The 20,906-nt window shown below is 33.2% G+C and overlaps 1 long non-coding RNA gene across 9 annotated transcripts in view; it reads right to left on the bottom strand.

Moving 5' to 3' along the window:
• LOC134808289 (uncharacterized) overlaps positions 1-20,906 on the bottom strand; it is a 291,140-nt gene that overhangs the window by 80,592 nt on the left and 189,642 nt on the right. For 5 of the 9 annotated variants that reach the window (XR_010150921.1, XR_010150919.1, XR_010150927.1 and 2 more), the window contains one exon: positions 19,207-19,275. This is a non-coding gene — a long non-coding RNA (uncharacterized LOC134808289). Of the gene's footprint in view, positions 1-6,307; positions 8,950-14,517; positions 16,081-16,316; positions 16,474-19,206; positions 19,276-20,906 lie in introns of those variants that run through there. The other 4 variants (XR_010150924.1, XR_010150920.1, XR_010150923.1 and 1 more) reach the window with 3 other exon arrangements.

The raw sequence follows: 20,906 nt of genomic DNA, 5'->3' as shown, positions 1-20,906 counted from the left end.
GGTCCAGTGTTGACTTCAGGTCCTGAACATCTGTTAATTTTCTGCTTCAGTAATCTGTCTAATACCGTCAGTGGGGTGTTGAATTCTCCCATTATTATTGTGTAAGAGTCTTAAAGTTTATTTAAAGGTCTCTAAGAATTTACTTTATGAATCTGAGTACTCCTGTGTTGGGTGCATATATATTTAAGATAGTTAGGTTTTCTTGTTGAATTGAATCATTTTGCCATTATATAATCCCCTCCTTTGTCTTTTTTATCTTCATTAGTTTAATGTCTGTTTTGTCTGAAATTAAGATTGCACCACCTACATTTTATCTATTTTCCATTTGCTGGGTAGATTTTTCTCCATCCCTTTATTTTGAGCTTAGGAGTGCCATAGCATGTGATATGAGTCTCTTGAAGACAGTATATAATTGAGTCTTGCTGAAATGAATATTTTGACTCTTTTATACCATCACTTTCAGAGATAAATATTATAAATCCCTTGGAGGTTGCATTTCTGTACTTTTATAATTAAAGCCTTTCTTATTTTAGAGATATTTCATCTTCTTACATATAGGTGATAATATTAATTATGTATTTCTAATCCCATGTATCCCAAGTTGTAACTGTAGTATTTATTTAATAAAGTTCATCCATTTTGATCTGTTATTTTTTCTTGTGTACCTAAAATGATTGTTTCTATTTATCCTGTGTGGTTAATTTTTAACAAATTATTATATTTATTAGTTTTGCTCATTGATTATTTATGGTTACTGTTAATCTATATTTTAAGCTACCAGTAGCATCAATAATGTTGATTGGTTGTTTATGTTTTCTGCAGTGTCTATGTAAGAGGAATAGGTTGCTGAATGGAGCTATGGGTTGCATTTTTTCCTTAGTTAAGTAAGTAGGCATATGTGGATGAGCAAATAAATGTTCTGAGAAGAGCAGGCTGGCAATAAGGAAAGAGGCAAGAACTTTTTTCTGCTTGGTGAGCATCTGTGCAGATCCTTACTAGAACTGATTGGTGGCTGGATTGAATTAGAAAGTGAGCTTCTCGGTGATTGGGGTATTTTAAAGAAAACCCAAGTAGAAGTGCAAGTGATTAATACATGTTGTATTGGAGATACACAAGAGCTGTAGACAATTCAGAGGAGTTGCCACATTAGCTGATTCTAAAAAAATAATTTTAAGATTTCAATCAGTGATGAAAGGATGTGGTAGGATTATACTATACGGCAACTGAGCATATAAAAGCAGTTTTGGAAGAAAACTATGTAAGGGGCTTTTTAATGAACTGAGCAGTTTTGAGAGTGTAGATTATAAAGCCAAACATTATAAATTGTGTCTCAGAACACAATAAGATGAAAAAGATCTAGAATCAGATAGAGTCAGGTTTAGCAGCATCAGCACTTAATAATATTCAAATATTTTTCAAAAGACAAAAAGTTCTTCAAACTTAACAGGTAAAATGGCTTTTGCCCACTGATATTATTTACTAACTTTTAAAAAATAAATTTGAAATAATAAGCATAGTTATTCTATAACCTTCCAGTATGTAATGATGTCATATTTGAAATATCATTTTAATAAAAAAACCTCATAATCCAGAGTGATTTAATATGAATGTATTCTATAAATGAAATGTATCCATATATTTTTTGCTAAATAAATGATAATTATTAGAGATGTATGGGGATATATCAGGCAATATACAAAATAAATATTGTATATATAAATTATTATATGTAAGTTATATTTGAATAGATAACAATTATTATTTTATAGCTAAGTTGTCTCACAAATAAACATGAAAAATGTTTAACTGGGGTTTATTTATTTACAGTTTTTATTATTATAAATTTCTGTGATGATTCAAGTTAATGCCCTTAGTTATCCAAAAGTAAATATAGGGTCTTTTCATGCAATAGCCAACACATTCAAGGATGACACAACTTATGTCATCTTAAAGTACTAAAACTGAGAAAAAGCTTTAAAACATAATGGACATAGTAACTCCAATATCACATTATTCCCTGTAATACAGATAAACCTGTAAGTTTATTCTTAAAAGTTTCTAAGTAGTGTGCTATGATTTTCTACTAAATGACATTACAAAATATTAGACAATTTTTCTCAGTATAACCTTTGGCTTAAAGCAGGAAAAAAAAGCCTGCATTATTTAATGCAAGTGACTATACACTAGTTTGAAAATACTTTCAAACTGTCAAAAAAAACCTTTATAGTCATACAACCAGATCTTTATTAATAATATCAACACAGTGGACTGAAGAGCAAACTATAACAGCTCAGTAACTTTACCCATCCTATGATGGGTATAAGACATTATCATAAATCTGTAGTTGCCAAATATATCCCATAGACTTTAAATTTATTGTCATATGACTATTCCTCACAATTCACTGCTCAAGTAACCTTTTATTGTGGTGACAATCCTCTCATCAATTATGACACCATAAGGTTTATGGAACAATCATCCTTTTCCATGCTTACCATATTTTGTTTAAATATGAGTGATTTTTTTGTTGTATCTTAATTTTACAGTTAGTTTGTAACTCTCTACAGATTTAGTTTTTCCCTGAAGATACAAACCAAACAAACGGCCAACTCTGAAGCATATCTATTATTTGCTTAGCTCTTAAAAAAAAAAAAAGGTTTAAATTATCCTAATTTGCTGTTTTTCAAGCTGGTGTATGTATCTCTTTTTTACATACCCATGTATTCTTCTTCATACAAAATTAGGATATCTTAAATAATAGAACATGTATCATAACTAAACACAGCAGTTATAGTGCATTTACACAATTAAAATGCAACTCTGTAATAAGATTGATCACTTACAAATAATTTAATATTACAATCTTAAAACAATGATTAGTTTGATAACTATTACCCTTATGAAATAGCAAAACACTAAAACATATGATGCTTTTGCTTATAATTTTTTACAAGAAAATGAAAGCTTCTCAGATAAACCCTGTGGAGTTGGAAGTTATAACAGTTACTCAATAAACAATCTACCTCTACAGTACGATTCTTTTCACGGTCTTTCATTTTTAAAAATTAATGATATGTACTGATTTCTCATCTATATTTTTATAGTGAACCTACTTAATAATACCATTCTTCAGAGCTCGTTCCCTAAGTAGAGATAGTAAACAACAATGTGAAAAACAAAAGTTACTATTCAGAACAGTCGTTATTCACTTTAATTGAACCAGCAGCTTTCTTTATTTCTTTCTCCACTTACAGAAAGTATAGGCCTCTCAAACTAACAAATAAACTAGCTTTCTGCCTTTATTTATTTAGATTGAAGTTCTGGTGTGGCAAAAAGATCTGTTGGTTCTCATCCAGCTCTGAGCTTAGTCCTGCTCCATACCCAACATTTATATGTAGAAGTCTTAACTCCCAATACTTTATAATGTGACTGTATTTAAGGATAAGTCTTCCAAGAAGTCGTTAAGATTAAATGAGGTAATTAGGGTAGGTCCTAATCCAATATGACTGTAGTGCCCCTAAATTAAGAGATTAGGGGCACAAACAGACACAAGCAGAGGAAAGACCAGGTAAGACACGAGGAGAAGATAACCATCTACAACCCAAGAAGAGGACCTTAGAAATAATTGACCCTGCTCACATCTTGATCTCAGACTTTTACCTTCCAGAAATGTAAGAAAACAAATTTCTGTTGTTTTTAAACTACTCAGTATGTTGTCTTTGTTATGTCAGTTCTAGCAAACGAATATCAGCAGAAATATTCTTCTATCACTTTTTAAATTGGTAAAATACTTGAAGTAGATTTTAAATGGAATCTAAATGAATGGATAAATGGAACTTCATTAGTTATAAAAGTACTAACTAATGGAAGTCCATTAGTCCAAAAGTAGTAGGTTTATTTATCCTCATAGTAATCTTCAGATAAATGTTAGCAAATGATGTTTAGATCTTTGCCTGCTTGGAGGATTCTTGTTATTCCTCTAGTCAAACAAATACAAGTGAAACATTTTTCTTTCATTAATCATCTCTAAAATGGCCTTAACTATTGAGGATTATTTTATCTATATCATGACTATTTCATCATCCATTTCTTTTTAAGTCAGATAAATATTACCATCTTCATTACATGGGTGCAAACACCATAAGCATGCAGATGTAGAAGTCCTGCAGATGTAGTTACAGTGAAAATGTCTCTTACTTTCATCTCCACACAGTTTTAATACCAGTTTCCTCCACTGGATTTCTGAGGGCAGAGATCAGAGTTGTTTAGTCTTTAGATATCCAGTGTATAACATAGCATTCATGAACATGCTAGATGAATTTTCTTGTGTCTGCTCACTTGCTTCTGCCTCCTAATAATCTCTTGAGTATCTTTACTCGTTGAAATAATACACTTTTATTTTTATCTCCAGTTAAAATCATTTCATCATCACAGTGTTTCCCAACTGTCTCAATTATCACTAATAATTACATTGTTTGAATTTGTATATCATTGATGGACACTTACTTTGCACTTACCATTCACTTTATCTAAGTCTATGCCTCTAATCTTTCTCCACAAATATATTGTTAGCTCTTTGTTAGAATGCCCTATTATTATTGAAGACATTCTTGATATATTATCCAGTGGAAATTATTATTTCATTATTTTTTATCTTCATACTTCCTGTCTTAGACTGTTTTATGCTGCTATAACAAAATGCCACAGACTTGGTAATTTGTAATGAACAGAAATTAATTTGGCTCATGAGTCTGAAGGAAGTCTGAGATTGAAGGGTCATGTCTAGTGAGGGTTTTCTTGCTGTATTATAGCATGGTGGAAGGGATTTCATGGGTGAGAGAGCGTGAGCTAGAGAAGGAACCAAACTCACCCTTTATAAGGATCCCACTCATAAAAATGATGCCACTCTGCAATAATTGCATTAATCCATTCACGTTGACAAAAGCCCTTATGGCCTAATCACTTTAAAAGCTTTCACCTTTCAAGGCTGTTGCATTGGGGATTAAGTTTCCAACACAAAACTTTGGAGGAGGCATTCAAACCACAGCACTGCCCATGCCATTTTATTACATTTAACTTTTTCCTTTAAAACATAACATTTATTGCAGTATAATTTATATAAAATAAACAGCATCCATTCGAAATGTACATTTATAATTTTTATTTTTTCTTGATTTACTCACTTTTAAAATACACTTTTTTTTTTTAGAACAATTTTAGGTTTATGGCAAAATCGGGCAGAAAGTACAGAGTTCCTATATCCCCACACATGCATAGCCTCCCTGACCATCAAAATCCTGAGCCAGTGTGGTGCAATTTGTTAAAGTTGATGAACCTACATTGACTCATCGTTGTCACCTAAAGCCCATAGTTTACATTAGGAATAACTCCTGGTATTGCACATTCTATGGCTTTGGACAAATGCACAACAGCATGTGTTCACCATTACAGTATCACACAGAATAGCTTCATTTCCCTAAAAATTCTCTGTGTGCCTCCTACTCATCCTTATCTCCTGCTTAACCAAAGGCAACCACTGATCATTTTACTGTCTCCACATTTTCAACCTTTTCCAGAATTTCATAGAGTTGAAATTATATATTATGTAGTATTTTCACATTGGTTTCTGGGGTTGGTAATTTCTATTTTAGGTTATTAATTATTGATTCAATTTATTTACTAGATATAGACACGTTCAGGTTGTATATTCATTTTTATTTTATATATTTATGGTTGCATATTATGTTTTATGTTTTTCAATTTTTTATTTCCAGAATGAAGAACAAATTTTGTCACAGCAAAAGAAACTACCATCAGAGTGAACAGGCAACCTACAGAGTGGGAGAAAATTTTTGCAATCTACCCATCTGACAAAGGACTAATATCCAGAATCTAAAAAGAACTGAAAAAAATTTATAAGAAAAAAAAAAAACAACCCGATCAAAAAGTGGGCAAAAGATATGAACAGACACTTTTCAAAAGAAGACATTTATGCAGCCAACAGACACATGAAAAAATGCTCATCATCACTTGTCATCAGAGAAACGCAAATCAAAACCACAATGAGATACCATCTCATGCCAGTTAGAATGGCGATCATTAAAAAGTCAGGAAACAACAGATGCTGGAGAGGATGTGGAGAAATAGGAACGCTTTTACACTGTTGGTGGGAGTGTAAATTAGTTCAACCATTGTGGAAGACAGTGTGGTGATTCCTCAGGGATCTAGAACTAGAAATACCATTTGACCCAGCGATCCCATTACTGGATATATACCCAAAGGATTATAAATCATGCTACTTTTAAAGACATATGCACACGTATGTTTATTGCAGCACTATTCACAATAGCAGAGACTTGGAACAACCCAAATGTCCATCAATGATAAACTGGATTAAGAAAATGTGGCACATATATACCATGGAATACTATGCAGCCATAAAAAAGGATGAGTTCATGTCCTTTGTAGAGACATGAATGAAGTTGGAAACCATCATTCTGAGCAAACTATTGCAAGGACAGAAAACCAAACACCATATGTTCTCACTCATAGGTGGGAACTGAACAATGAAAACACTTGGACACAGGGCAGGGAACATCATACACAGGCCTGTCATGGGGTGGGGGAATGGGGGAGGGATAGCATTAGGAGATATATCTAATGTAAATGATGAGTTAATAGGTGCAGCAAACCAACAAGGCACATGTACACCTATGTAACAAACCTGCACGTTGTGCACATGTACCCTAGAACTTAAAGTATAATAAAAAAAAAGTAAAATAAATAAATGGGTGAATGAACCGATATGCTGGACTTAATATGTGAATACAAAAAATAATAATAAAATTACAATTAACAAATTATAATTATAAATAAGCTAAAAAGAGTGATTATTAGCAAATAAAATATCTGCCTAAATAGTTTGATTTTTGCACTGCAATTATATGCATTAAGCAAATAAGCATATTAATCTGTTCTTTTCTTCTTAAGCAAAATTTGTTTACTCAACACTTCAACAAACACTCATTGAGTCTGTATTACAGGATGAACCCAATACAGCATCTTAAATTACACAGAAAGGATTCTAAGTCTTTTCTAAATCTTCCTTGAACAAGGTTATTGATGGCAATAATAAAGGCAACAACAAATATAGCCCAATATTATATGCTGATACAATGTCTCACTCAGCATAACACATGCAGACCAATGAAACTTGGATAAAACATTTCAAGGTGAGGAATACAAGGATAATATGAGTATCCAGATTTCTCAGGCTACAACACAATAGAAAAAAAGATGAAGAAAATGTAACGAAACTGAATGTAGAACACCCTGAAGAAGGAGGTTCCTGTGTTGGCAACAAATTTCATTGCCCTTTAAACTCTCTCTCTACCTAGTATCCCCAATACCCCATTCATCATAACTCTATATTGGCTAAAATCTGAATCAGATGCCTTGGTAACAGTGCTTTTTTCTCAGGTGGGCATCTTTATTCAGGTTGATAACAAAAATGGATGTCTTTAAATATGTGTGTGTAGGGCACATATGTGATTTATATCTTAACCAGACTACTGTAGTTTTATTTTGACAGTTCTGATTCCATTTCTTTCTCCTTCTTAACATTTTCTAGGCTACATTCTTAATTTTCTTTGTAAAATATTGATCGAATTATGTTGTTCTCTATTGTACTATTATTCAGTGGCCTTAATAGCTCTGGATTTGATAGCTAGGGGCTCATACACTGGACATGAAAGCTCTAGACTTTTGGAATCACTGAAAGTCAATGAAGAATAATAGTAGCTTAAATAGAGGATACTTTTCAAACATCACTTTAATTTCAGTATCTCAGGGTAACAATTATCAGGATGGTACAAGTCAGATGAAAATCTCAAGGAAATTACTTGTAGTATGTCAATGACTCTGTTGAGATAATATGTGATATCAGTTTGAAGAATCAATTGTAAAAGTAGACCTGAATATGACAGAGAAAAAGGAAATAGCAGAGTCTCAGAGAAAAGGGACTGAAGGCTAGTCAACAGATAATATTACACAGGGGTGGAAGTTAAACATCAAAATATGCTCTCAGGACATAATGACTTCTGTAGAAATCAATAGAGAAAGCTTAGTGTAAGAAATCAGGGTCAGGACTGCCCTAAACAATAATGCAGTGAGACATGTTCTAAACTTCAAGGTCATTATGACCTTTTTTTGGAAAACCAAACAGTGCTGGAGGGCTGAGAGCATATTGCGAGAAAGTAAATAGGCAGTGTAGTATTGAAGATGACATGGATTTTTTAAATTTAGATAATCTGTCATTCATTATCATCAGCTTTCACATCTGAAAGGGAATAGGGGAATTACTGCTACCCAAAAATTCCTTCTTGGGATTATGAAAAATGACTTTAACTGATTATAAATTTATCATAGTCCCTAGAACATAGCAGGTGCTACACAATTACATGATTTATTCTCTTTCTTTCTCTCTCTTTCTCTTTCCTTTTATAGCAGTAAATGAGCTATTCACAAAAGGCAAATGTCCAAATTGGTATTGTTATAGATTACAAAACTGAGCTCATTTGATGAGCAAATAATTTTAACATCATAAATTTGTCATCTAAAATGCATGTTTGGCAGGTTGTTTCATTTTAGAGAATATACTTAGGAGTCAAATGATTGCTAGGATGTGAGTTACAGGTCCTGTTGTCAACTCTAAGCAACCCACCCCACAACATTCTTTCGTAGCATTTGATGCCAAATGTTGATAATTGAGAGACACATTTTCACTGACCACTTAGACACATATATCATCGTCATTGGTACTACAACTCCAAGTTTTCATTTCAAGATATCCTCTGTCACGATGAGAGCAAAGTTGTCCATTACGGAAAAGATCTGTGGATTATTGGAAGCTGTTTGCCTTTGGCCTGGACTCTAGAAAGGTGCAGCCATCTGAAAAATAAGTACTTACTGGCCAACAGAAAAGTTCAGATATAAAGTATATTCATTGATTATATTCTACGTGAAATATCCTTGTTATGGAAAATAAAAGATGTGATAAAGGGGACAGAGCACCTCAGCTCTTTCCTGTACTCTGAAATGTCCCACATTTCCCTAGCTCTCAGCACATTTACAGATGATAAAAATAAAACCTACTAATTTTGTTCTCCTTGCAGATACCACGTATCCGCAAATCCTGACATCATTTTGTTGACATTTCCTTAGTGAAAATGGCGATTTATTAAGTGGTGGCCTAGGTTAATTCACCTCTCATAGAAGTGAGTCAGTTGTTCCTTCTTTCCCAGAAGGATCCGATTGATTTTAAAAAATTGTACTAAAGTTAACTTTCATTCTTTTTCAGTTGAGTTGTTTGCTGTATGAAGACTTTGAGTTATTTGTTCAAAATAAAAATCCAATTGTCACAACATGTTGGGAACATTGAGTCTGGGGGAAAGATAAAACATGATGTTTTTATCATTTCTCATTGATTTCTTCCCCATGGTTAGATGATCACTTCAATGTAAGTTTCCACATTATTGTTTTAAAGCTTTTTTGAAATAACATACTGAGATTCTATACAAAAATAACAAAAGTCTAAGTTGTGATTATGTTTAATCTTGCTGTTTCATAAGATGTATGAATTAATAGCATGAAAAATTCAGAATTAAGAGTAGTACAATCGTAGGATATACCATACTTTCAGGAAGCAAGGGCTGGATATCAGTCCAACATGCTGTGTAGGAAAACAATATTGTTTTGGAGAAGAGCCATCTTGTATGAAGGAAAGTAAAGATGAGAGAAATCTCAGAAATTAAATTCCAGAGTGACATTTGACAAAGTCAGTTCAATAAAATATGCCTTAGTTATTAAAAAAACTCTGCTTTTTATATTCTAAAATTTTTATGTCTTATTTTTAATGTTACTTATATAGGTAATCATCTCCAATAGCTTTTCTATTAACATAAAGAGAGCAATTCTGTATTTGATCATAATACAATGAGTTTATCTGAGAAACATAAAACACCTTACAGGTACTGAAAATTTCAATTGTTTTCTTTTCTCAAGCTATGTAGAGATTGTACTAATTAGGCATTATTATACCTTACAACTAATTTCAAATAATTGGGCATCCCCACCTTTATTTACATTTTATTGTAATTTTTCCTCCTTTCTATCTTCTCACATTTTCAGGATATGTTTAAAGATATATAGAGTATAGGGTAATTCCCTATACCCTTTCATTTTTTATGAAAAATATCTTCAAAGCTTCTTATTATTCAGTTTCTCTTTTAATATGATTCAGAATCAACCACTAGATCAGTTATCTCCTTTTACTTAACAAAGCACTCAGAAGTTAGTAGCTTAAACCATTTTACTAATCATGATTCTGTGTATGAGGAACAGAGCAGGTCTCGTCAGAGTTGGTTTGGTTCTTCTTGTGGTGTTAGTTAGCCAGGGCAGCTTAATGGGGATATAAGATGGCTTTACCCATGTGTGTGGTTATTGTTATGGGGTGACTAAAAGTTACAGACTTGCTGGCCCTCTAGCTCTTTGCAATCTTATATCCTTCAAGATATGTCCATGTGTCTTCTCTCTGTAGCAAGGAGAGTCAGACTTTTTTACATGGTGACTCACAATTTTAAGGGAATTACTCCATTCCATTACTTTAAGACATAAGGCTAACAAAGCAAGTTTGGAGAGGGGTAAGAGACTCCATCTCTTGATGGGAGGATAGCAAGTGGATTCAGAGACGAAGGAATTACTGGTTACTGTCTTTGTAGCCAATCTACCACAACCACCATCTCCTATATTTTACTTCACAGAAGCTGTTCATTATTCCTTTTTCATTCACTCATGCCTCCACAGTAACTCTACGTGCTAAGTATCATATTTTCTCTCAAGGACCATTTCAGTAACTATCTCACACATGGAATTTTACATGATGACCCCATACATACCTTGCACCCTCACATTTTAAAAAGTAGATTTAAACGTTTTTCTAATTTTTTTTTTACATTTTATGTAATTATTTCAGCAACTCTGATAGCAAAACTAAACACTAAACCAATGGTTACTAAGCTGTAATCTCGTTCCAGTAGTACCATCATTTGACATGGTGTATTACCCTGTTTTTTGAAACCTTTTATTCACTTGGCTTCAGATTCAACACATTACCCTGACTTTCTTGATACCTCACTGGTTTCCTGCTTTTCATTGTCTTTGGGTTGATTTATTTTATTTTCTTCATCTTGAATTATTGAAGTATCTGAGGGCTCAATGTTATGGCCTCTTCTGTTTGTCTATACTTTCCTTTCTCTAATCTATACAAAGGGCTTCAATACTACCTGTGATGGTTAATATTAAGTGTCAACTTGATTGGATTGAAGGATGCAAAGTATTGTTTCTGGGTGTGTCTGTGAGGGTGTTGCCAGAAGAGACTAACATTTGAGTCAGTGGACTGTGAGAGGCAGACCCACCCTCAACGTGGGTGGGAACCATTCCATCATCTGCCAGTGTGGATAGAAAAAGCAGATGGAAGAAAGTGGAAGAATCTGGCTTGCTGAGTCTTTGGCTTTCATCTTTCTCCTGTGCTGGATGCTTCCTGCCCTCAAACATCTCCAAGTCTCTCTTTTGGACGCTTGGACTTACACCAGTGGTTTGCCAGGGGCTTTCAGGCCTTCAGCCACAGACTGAGGCTGCACTGCCGGCTTCCCTATCTTTAACGTTTTGGGACTCAGACTGAGTCACTACTGGCTTCCTTGCTCCTCAGCTTGCAGATGGCCTATTGTGGGACTTGTGTGATCATGTGAGTCTATTCTCCCTAATCAATTCCCTTTAATTTATATATATATCCTATTAGTTCTGTCCCTCTGGAAAACCCTGACCAATACACCATCTATATTGAGGAATCCAAATTTATATCTCTTTAACTCAAAAAGTATGTATATCCAACTGATTGGCTACAAAGCATCTTTATTTGTATGTCTAATAAACATTCAATATTTTCAAATTTATTTAGTTAGCTAGTTATTTAAAATTGACAGATAAAATTGTATGTACTTATCATGTACAAAATGACATTTAGAAGTATGCAAACATTATGGGATGGTTAAATCTAGCTAATTACAACATGCATTACCTAACATAGTTTTCATAAAATTACTATGTCAGAGATATCTGCATGCCCATGTTTATTTCAGCAGTGCACAATAGCCAAGATATGGAATAAATCTAAGCATTCATCAAAGGATGAATAAATTTTTAAAATGTGATATATGTTCACAAAACAAACTAGCCATAAAGAGAAGGAAATCCTCATTGACCATTTCTGGTTTGGGTTTTAAAAGTTAATAAATAAATAAAGAATAAAGAATAAACTACTGTCAGCTGAGACAACATGGATGAACCTGGAGGACATTATGTTAAGTTAAATAAGCCAGGCACAAAAGACAAATAATCAGCATCTTTCATTTTAAGCCCCACATCAAACAGTGGCTCTGCTAGCTTTACCAAGTCAATAAAAGATGCCAATTGCTCAACCTAAACATTTTGTAATAATTCTTAAATTCATTCTTCCTACCACGTTCTACACCTCAAATATCATTCAGAAGTTTCCTTTAGCATTACTCATGAAAAGTATCCTGAATCTGATGATGTACCACCATATCATCACTAGGCCACCATCATCTCTGGACTGGATCACTGCCAGAGCCTCCAAACTCCCCTTCAAGTTTCCACTTTCATTCTACTAGAACCTATTTTTCACAATCATTGGAGTAATCCTTTAAAAATTGTGCTGCTATTATTTTCTTTTCAGCTCAAAAGTCTTACAAAGACTTTTATCACAGTGAGAATATTAGCCAAATTTCTTACCTCGATATATATTGTTCCCATGGGCCTCCAATTCTCACTCTTACTACTTTACTCCTTGTTTACTATGCCTAGCCACATGGCTGTCTTACTTTTTCTTGCTATATCCAGCATGTTCCTACAATTATTTTTAAAATATTTGTTACAACTTGCTCAATCACTGCCCTCAGGTCTTGACACAATTCACGTTAGAAAGGTTTTTGCTGAACACCCTCCCTAAAATAGCAAACTATTCTTGTCATTCTTTCTTACATTAAGTAGTTTTATTTTCTCTGTAGCATTTATAACAATTTTTCTCATAGTTTATATGTGCAAAATTTTCAGGAAAATACACAGTCTTGAAAATTGTGGGAGCCTTGTGTGAAAGATGAATTTTACAGCAATGATAAACTTAGCTTCTAATTTTTCAACTTTAAACATTCATTTTAAAAATAAACCATTTTATTGAATGTATATGTAACAAAAATGTCTTATTAGCCCCAATCCTCTTCCCTACACTATTTCATATTTATAAAATATAAAAATATATATTTTAGTTTTAGTTCATATAGTTCATATATATTAACCAAAACTAATATATGTATACACATGTACGCATATGAGCTTAAACTGAAATAGGTGTCTGAACTAATACAACATCATTCATTTTATTGAGAAATGCCTCTAAACTTCTCTAAATATAAGTTCATTGAAATTTGAAATGCAGATTAAAAAATCAACTGTTCTGCATTATTTAGTTTGGTTTTTAAAAACAAGGTTGTTGTGAAGACTACAATAATGTTTTGGTTGCAATGTGAATGATGCTATTACTACATATTGAGTACAAGTCTATTTTATTTATTGTGTTGAGTGTTTTCTCCACAGTTCTGAGACCCCATTCCATGTGTGTCACGATAATAGATGTTTATGAGGATGCTTGGATTAAAAAGGGTTACTCATTTCTTTCTTACTTTAGTGCACTTTTAAAAAATATTATTCTCTGTCTTCCTTTTTGGGGATAATAATTTCAGTTTCCAAAAAAGCAAATTAAAATCTCCTGTTAAAAGAATAACATAACTGTAATTTTCACACACCAATGTACATTAAATCAATTAGTATCTTGTATTACAATTTTACCACATAAAATCTTTTAAAACAGATTAATAGATTTATTGAATATCAAAAAACAAATGGGTAGAATAATGAGTTTAAATTCCCTACTCTTGTTTTTTCATATATTTCCTTTAGAGATACTGTTTCCTGTTAGGTTAAAATACTATCACAGCATACCCTAATCCTCACTTAGCATCTCACTCATTCATGTGAGTTGTTACATAAAGTTGAAATACATTTTAATTGACATAGCAAGAATAAACTATAAATGGAATGAAACCATTCTGAATGATCCAAAACTCTTCTGAGATTTGAATCTTTCAACTTGTTATAAAAAGGAAATAAATTGGTTAGCATTAAGCATCATTTTAAAAATATGTATTCCAAAGCCTTCTTTGGAGATTGAGTAATTATATGTCATTGAGTATAATGTGTATTTTTTAGAATTTATAAAACATTTAAGTGTCTTATTAGGAAGATATAAAATACACTGCATGTTGATGTGCAATATCTCAGATTGATGGAATTTAGTAAATTTATTTTTATAAAGAAGTTCAATTTAAATTTCATTTTTTCATTGTTATATTTTATGATCACTGCAACGAGTTACAATATATTTTTACAATAAAAAAATTTCAAACATTTTAAACCAAATAGTAAGATTTTTTTCATAAAATCATCTGTCACAACAAAAAGTAGAACGTGACCCATGCCAACTTCATATTTTTCAGATAAACTTCAAATAATCAATTCCAAAGACTGGAAAGTTTTTCGTGTAATCAATTTGCTTTTAAAGGAACTCATCTCTAAAGCTTTTCAATTTAATAAGAGTAAGTCTAGTTGTCTCTTGTCACATTTCATCAGTAATAACAGCATTCAGGTGTTTTGGGCAATGCAGCCAAAATTTCACTTTTACTTCTGACATTCCACCATACCAATTGAGTTAACCTCATATTTGAATCAAAGAAGTATTTGATATGCATGTGTAGTTAATTTACTTCAGTTCATTTAGTTTTGGGTTTGCCAATGACATTTTGTGATAAGTGTTTTAACTGTTCAAAGACAAAGACAATAATAATGTGGCCAGAGAAAACTGAGAATTTAAATATAATTAAATAGTCATGATGACACTAAAATCTAGCTTGACATCTTTCCACTAAAAAAATTGGGAGTGAGTGATTGATGATATGTTTAAAATAAACTATCACAAATACAATTATTGTATATTTGGCACTTTTCAATTAACACAGAACTAATTTGACTAATTATCTTCTAGCTGTGATCTCACATGGTATTAATAGAAAGGGTGAGGAATCTCCCTAGAGCCTCTTTTATAAGGGCACTAATCCCATCCCTGAGGGTTCTGCTCTTGTGACCTAATCAACTCCCAAAGGCCCCACCTTCTAATATCATCACCTTGAGCGTTAAGATTTCAACATATGAATTTCGGGGCAACACAAACGTTCAGATCATAGCAATTATTAACCTTATGTTATGAACTCAGAAAATTTAGCGGGAAATAAAAGCCGATTAAAACACTTCAAAACCTAAAGAAACTTTTATATGTAAGATATTACTATATTGTACACGTATATGACATTGGTTTTCTCAGGGTAAGAATGTATGGTAAATATTGTTTATAATCTCTTATAACAGTAATTGTAGCCTGTCAAATTGATAGTATAAGGTAGAACATTAAGATCTTCTAAAAAATTATACATGTACTTGGTATAACTTTAACTTAAAAACTAACATACATTTGCAAAGGATAAAGATGATTTATGGCCAGACTTAAAAAAGCTCAGTCTCTGTCACTGAGGAAGCTAGGATGTCCAGCTTTGACTTTTGGTAAAGATAAGGTCAGTGGGACTCATGATGTGCTGTTTGAAATTTGAAATTCCTCTGGCAACCCTTAGGATCATGTTGTTTATTAATGGTTTTCATCTGGCATGACTGGTTAGATAGGCTGATGTGACTATATGATTAGAAGGACATAAAACCCCTTTGAGAAATCCCTGCTTTAGTTCTCCTGAAGCCAAGATCCCCAGCACAGACTTTGGCTGTTCAATCCAGAAACAAGGTGACGTCTTTATGCAACAAAGAGCCCTGGGGAACTTGCCCCTAGATAGAACAGATTTTGCATATCAAATGATACCGTTTACCAAACTTGCACAAGGAAAATCATTAGAGAAGTTGGATTTATATATTTAGCTGCAAATAAATCTATACAACGGGTTCCATAAAAAACTAAAAGTAAATGGCACTTTGAGATTGATTAAAACCTGGTGGAAGAGATATCAAGGGATCCCTGATCTTGAGAATGCCCTTTTCTTCCCTAAGTAACAATATGTACTTACTGGTTCTGGTTTGATCGAAACAGGAAAGCCTTTTTTCTTATCAGGAAGCACACAGCTTTTCATAAAAATTCTTCCCAATCAGCAGGTTAAACCTTGAATGTAAAAGAGTTGTGAGCCTGCAACCACCAAACTTCTCCTGAACTTGCATAACCGTACCCTAGAACGACAGGTCAATTTGCATCCGGGTGACCATTATGGATTCCAGAGTCAGAGAAAGCTTTGCAAAGACAGACTCCATCTGCTCCACTCTTCTGTAAGTGTCTGTATTCTTGAACTAATCAAAACATACACTGTGCGTGGGTGGGGTCTCTCTTCTCATCCATTTGTAGCACACATGAAAAGCTGCAGTAACATTTGTAATGTTATGCCATATAGCATATTTCTTAAAATTGGCTTATGATATAATAAAGAAACTGTGGAAGGAAATGAGCAGCGTGGAAGAAAGGGATGGGTGAAATTATTTTTCTCGTTACGTTTTATTTTGCTTCCTATAGTTTACATGGGTGCAACACTTTTCCTAGAAGAGAAGTGGGGATGAAATTAGGTCCCATAAAAACAAGCCAAAATTTTCCCAAAGGTAATTGACATTTAACTATCAGCTTTCTAGGAGATACTGGAGAGTCTTTTTTGTCATTGTTTTGTTTGTTTTTAGACGGAGGCTCGCTCTGTCGCCAGGCTGGAGTGCAGTGGCGTGATCTCGGCTCACTGCAACCTCTGCCTCCCGGGTTCAAGTGATTCTCCTGCCTCAGCCTCCTGAGTAGCTGGGATTACAGGCCCCCGCCACCACGCCCGGCTAATGTTTGAAGTTTTAGTAGAGACGGGGTTTCACCAAGTTGGCCAGGATGGCCTCAGTCTCTTGTCCTCGTGATCCGCCCGCCTTGGCCTCCCAAATTGCTGGGATTACAGGCGTGAGCCACCGCACCCGGCCTGGGGACCGTCTCAAGGCTCATTCTTTATTTTTGATCTTTTGGAGACAAGGTCTCAGCTGTCACCCAGGCTGGAATGCAGTGGTGCAATTGTGGTTCACTGCAACCTAGACCTCCCCGGCTCAAGTGGCCCTCCCACCGCAGCCTCCCCAGTAGCTGGGACTAGAGGCCTGCACCATCACAGAATTTTTTTTTTTTTTTTTTGTAGAGATGGGGTTTGTCACGTTGCCCAGGCAAAGGCTCATTTTTTATCCATCTTGGTATTCACCAGAGACCATATTTGTTCCATGGGCCATATTTGTTGTACTTGCCCCCATCCTACACTCATCAAAATAGGTAATTGTCTATCTCCCACTCTAAACTTCTATTCACTGCTGAAACACAATTTAAAAACTGTAAGTTTTATAGTCTCTTCAGCTGTTTCACATATGTGTAGGAAAAGTTATTGCCATCAGGTTTCATGTATTATAATTTTAATATAAACAGTCTTAAGATGCAACTGTAGAGAAAGAATAGTGGAAATTATCCAATAAAGCAAGATTGCTATAAAATATACCAAGTACTTTTCAATTAATGTAGCCAAAGCTACATTACTGAGAAAAACTCTAGGAGAAAAAGTAGTTTAATATGATAGTTCCTAGTACCAAAAGCAAAATGTTTTTAAAATAAGGAATAAGATTAGAAGCTTTTATTTAATATATCCATATTAATGCATAAAATGGAAAAATGCTCTCTGTATCATATACAAAATATAGTAACCAGATTATTAAATCTAATTGAAAAAATACTTTTGCTCCATCATGTCTGCCAGAAGCAATATTTCCATGCTGAATATTTTTGTGTTTAAGGAGTCTTTTGGCCTTAGGGAGCTCATTTGTTCTGATTTGTACTGTACTTGTTTGTATTTTTTTATCAAGTGCATTATACAGTTTCTTACACATTTATAAAGAACAACCAAGCAAGTAGTGCATTTAAATAAAAATGATTAGTATAAGTTATTTCTCATGTTCAAAATGTGTCAAGTACATTAACATATAAAATTAAAGACAAATAATTTCTTAAATTTGCATTTCAGTCCATATTTATTGTTGTTTCCTTTGGAAAAAATCTGTTTTGAATGTAGGGTAAAAATTTAGGCTAGCTTTATTCACTTGATGCTAGTTGCTGCTTACATTGGAAATAAAATCCTCCTTCACCGATGTGCTATCCAGAGAGTGGGATATAGGAAAGGCTACTTCTGGGACACTACTCTCAATTTAGTCGGTGGGACATTTAGGGTTTTATTCTATCTTAGTTCCACACACACATACAGATAATTAAAAGCCAGATTATTAATTGTTTTCCCTAGTCTTTTTTTTCTTTTCAACATTCTGAGTACATCTCTATTCAGGGTATTTTTCATTAAGATTATTTAACCATGCCTTTAAGTATAATCATGTGGCAGTCACAATGTCCAGTTCTCTGTTATATCCAAGTTCCACTGACATGTAGAGTTGTGGGAATGACTGGGCACTCAGGATTTATAAAAGTTCATTTTTAATTCAGCACTATAATTTTCTGTATTTAGGTTTCTACCTAATCTCTACAATTTAATTTTACTAGTCTCTTATATTCTAATGAATACTCTATTCCTAGGATTGTTTTCTCTTTTCTGGCAGGTTTTTTTTCTGTTTCTATTTTGTTTTTGTTTGTTTGTTCTTTCTTTTAGCCATTGAATCCGTACTCTTTTTTTCTTACCTATAAGATATTTTGCCCCAGTCCTACTCAATCTCATTTAAAAATATCTTTCTGAAATGAGCCATCTTACCTAAGGCATTTGTTGTTTTGTTAGTTGGATGATACATGCAGACATACCGCTCCAATCTGTTTCTAATTTTAAATGTCACAAGAAAAAGGTTGTGAATACTAAATAATTGTCTTCTAATGGCAATGCCTGTTTTCTGGAATCATATTGACCTACTTACTTGCTTTAAATTGGGTTTATATACAGCTTCCTCAGATACAGCTTCTGCTTCAAGTATCTTTGACTTCATCTGTGAAGTAAATAAATAAAATAATGACCATTTTCTCAAGGACATATTTTGGTTTGTCAGTAAATAGTAGATTATCATAAGATCACTCTTTCCTGCAGCCATCACACGGCGCTGAACAGCTTGTTACGATAGATAAATGTGGTTTTCCCAGATTAGGCATGTCTCAAAATAGGGCTTTGGAGCCTACTCCACATGCTGTAAACAAAGTATTAGATAGTAAATTTAAATACAAGCAATCATTTCAAAAGCATTGTCTATAGTGTTTTAAATAATTTCAGATTTTTAGAAGAGTTGCATAGATAATACTGAGAATTATGCCCTTCAATTAGTTTCCCTTCATCTTGAAAATCTTACATAACCATGATATATTTATCAGAACAAAAAACTTAACTTTGATGCCATAACTATACTATAGATTTGATTTGATTGCACCAAATGTTCCAAATAATCCTGTTTCTGTTTTATAATACAATCCATGCTATCATGTTGCATTTAATCATACCATATAGATCTTCTGTAATCTGACATTTCTTAGTCTTTCATTGCTCACAATGACTTTGTCGTTTTTGAAGAGTACCGGTTAGGTCTTTTGTAGAATGTTCCTCATTTTGTTTGTCTGATGTTTCTTCATAATACGTAAATGTATTTTTAAAATATAAATTTGTAAATAGATTTTGCTTCCTTACTAATGTATCCATTTGGTTTATACTTTCATATAAATATTCTATATTTGGAGCCACCACAGATGTGTATAGCTTGTTCACTGAACAATATTGGAGGGTTTCACATGCTGTATTTACTTGTATGGTCCACAGAATAAAAAAAAATAGTTGTTATTGTGGAAATATGATTTAATTTTGTTACTTATAAACAGAAAAAAATCTCACTTGCAAATGCAAATGTTTTAACAAATTACTTTTCTATAGCAATTACTTTTCTATAACATTTGTAATAATAACTTTTTGTCAGAACACCTTAGAATATTACTACACCATGTAGCGACCCTCTTGTCCACATGTATCACAGATACCCAAATAAAAACGATAGAAAATTCCATCCCAAAATTCAACATTAATTTTTGCCAAGTTCCTTTACATTTCCAGGGCTTCACTGCAAAAATTTTAAGTACAGTTAGATTACCATTTTGAATCTTTTTCTCTAGCTAGTTCCAATCTCTTTCTTTACAAAACAGATAATGAGGAAATATTTTCCTCATTGTCTCGCTAACTGAAATTGAAAAATCTCAAATCTGTGATAAGGATATATAGAAAGAAATTCTCACATATAATAATTTCATGAAATAATTGCATAAAATAATTTCAGATTTGGGGAAGAATTAAAATAATTCATAGGTTCTCCGGAAACGTGTCAGATACAGAATTTTATGGTAAAATACATGAAAGGAAAAATGCTGTTTATGCTACTTTTCATCTTTTGGACATATGCACTAAAGTATTAAATAGACTGTGAAATAAGTATCAATAACACCTCTCCTATACTTTCTCTTTAATCAATAGAAATTTGCGTAAATAAATTTTAGATGTGTTAGTATTAAAATCATGTGAGCATATAGCGTAATAAAAGGTGTCTAACATCTTCAGTTTTAATATTTTAGCATTAGTGAAATTTAG

This window comes from Pan troglodytes, chromosome 15 (assembly GCF_028858775.2).
Source record: "Pan troglodytes isolate AG18354 chromosome 15, NHGRI_mPanTro3-v2.0_pri, whole genome shotgun sequence".
Lineage (NCBI taxonomy): Eukaryota > Metazoa > Chordata > Mammalia > Primates > Hominidae > Pan > Pan troglodytes.
Note: the sequence above shows the minus strand (reverse complement) of the source record. Positions and strands in the feature narration are given on the sequence as shown.